The 2,405-nt window shown below is 42.2% G+C and overlaps 1 pseudogene; it reads right to left on the bottom strand.

Annotated features, from left to right (window-relative positions):
• Gm8870 (predicted gene 8870) lies at nucleotides 1,082–1,923 on the bottom strand (annotated as a pseudogene).

Consider the following 2,405-nt stretch of genomic DNA (forward strand, 5'->3'; position numbering starts at 1 on the left):
CTTCGTCCCTGCAAGTTTGCACACCTACAGCCAAGGGTGGTCCAACTGCTTGTTTAAAATGATTTCAAATCATGAATTCATGGAATGAATTCATTCCATTTGCAATCACCGGGTGAACAATCACAATATAAAGAAATCCCGTGGCAATCTTGTTTTCAGGCTGCCTTTCCATCTTAATGCCTTGGATCGCCTGGATCAAAATAGTGCCTCGGAGCAGACTGGGTGCCTTGTGGTACAACAGGGTTTTTCTATCAGGCAGGTTTGTTTATCCAAGTGAAATTTAAAGTTGTTTCAAAATCTGGTGTGTATAGCACTGGCCTCTAGAGTGAAGTCAATAAGAAAACAGTAGGATATTTGTGGTTATTTTTCCTCTTATAAAATAAAGAAGAAATACAAGCTTTATTAGTAAGAAAATAGCACTTGATGCTGGCATCCTAGTATAATAAGCAATCTGACACTAGTATCGTCATATTATAACCAATCTAATAGTTCATATTGATCAATCCCAAATTAGAAGCACATATATGCAAGGGGGCTGATCATATTTTTATGGATAAGGCTATGCGATTCACAAAATTTCATTTTGTTAGGGGATTACTTAATTCAAGGAACTGCATGTTCTGTGTTGTTTGTAGAAAGAAATTTGCACATAGAAAACATATTAGAAGAGGGCAAGTCTGGAACGTAGACGGAGTATTTGAAACCTAGTAAGAGCTGCGACAATGAAAAGGAAGAGATAAACAGCCCTGCTCCTTCTATTGGTTGGAAGAATTTATCTTCCAAGCTCTTGGGAATGCAACCGACAGACAAGTCTCAGTTCTCTGTTCCCAGTCCTTGGTAGAATTGCTACAGCTGCACAGATTAATCTTTTCCAAGGTCATCCTACATACTCAGGACAGCCCACATCTAATATATTATTGATGCAAGGGGATAAGTGCTCTTTTCCCTTGAAACAGGAGGAGTTCTAAGATTGTCTTGAAGACCCCTGAAGAGTACACCTACTCCCTCACAGTTATGCACTGAACACCAATATGAATACTATTGTGAAGGAATTTTGAAGACTTAATTAAGATTTTTTTTTAATTTTGTAATTATATTTATGTACAGAAAACGTAGTGTACATTTAACCCAATTTAGTGGCGAGTTCTTTAGCCTTTTCCAGCTTGGCAATGTGAGCCACAGACTTAGGACCCAGGACGCTGCCTCCCCAGTGGCGGCGGATCCTGTCATATCTGTCATTACAATTGGTCCTAGTAACTTTCACCAGCTTAGCCAGAGCACCCTTGCCTTCTGAGTTAACCTGTGTGAAGGCAACAGTGGTGCATGTCTTCCTGTGGACCAGGCACCCCAGCCTGGCCTTTCCCTTGATGATGCAGTAGGGCATCCCCATCTTTCGACACACGGCAAGCAGGAAAACCACCAACTCAATGGGGTTTACGTCATGGGCAATCACCACCAGCTGAGCCTTCTTGTTCTCCACCAAGGTGGTGACCGTATTGACCCCTGCATGGAGGACCCCTGCAGGGATGTCCCCTTTGCCAGCAGCTTTCTTCTCAGCACGGGCCAGTAGCCTTTGCTTCTTCTCTTGCTTTGTCTCTGGCATGTACTTGTGGACAAGTTTAAGCAGCTGAGTAGCTGTTGGCCTGTTCAGAGCCTGGGTGAACTGGTTAATGGCAGGAGGTACTTTGTGCCACTTATAGAGGATGGCTCTTTGCCGCTGCAAATGCCTGATGTAGCAGGGCCATTTGACGAAGCATGTTAGATTTCTTTTGGGCTGGATATTGCCCAAAGTTCTTGGGCCTCTTCTTAAACAAAGGGTTGGTCACCTTCTTGGCCTCCTACTTCTTGACGACAGCGGGGGTTGGGGCCATCTTCTTCCCCTTCGCCTTCTTTCCTTTGGGTATCTTGCTCTGCTGGTGGAGAGAGCTAATTAAGATTTTAAAATCTGTTAAGATAGAGAATTCTTTTCATGGACGAATTTGACCTATGGCAATAAACTTTAATTTTATTTTAATTCATTGATTTTTAAAATCTTATGTGTAACCTAGGCTGGTTCTGAACTCACAGTTGTCCTGCCTCAGTCCACCAAATGCTGGCATTATAGACATGGGGACACTGTATCTGGCCTCTAAACGAACCTGTAAAAATTAAGTTTTCCAGTTGCTCAAGCCTGGACTCTTAGTGTCTGGGGGAGGTTGATAGAGTCAAACTGAATGTCTAAGCTTTCACTGAATAAGTTACAGAGCAAACACAAGACTAACTTGGACAGTATCAATATCTTGTGTAGTGGTTAATCTTAACTTTCATCATGAGAGTATTTAGATTCACCTAAAATATAAACCTCTGGAGATGTCTCTTGGAGAGTTTCCAGAGATGGAAATGAGGTGGAAAGATTAACCCTGAAC

This window comes from Mus musculus, chromosome 1 (genome assembly GCF_000001635.26).
Source record: "Mus musculus strain C57BL/6J chromosome 1, GRCm38.p6 C57BL/6J".
Lineage (NCBI taxonomy): Eukaryota > Metazoa > Chordata > Mammalia > Rodentia > Muridae > Mus > Mus musculus.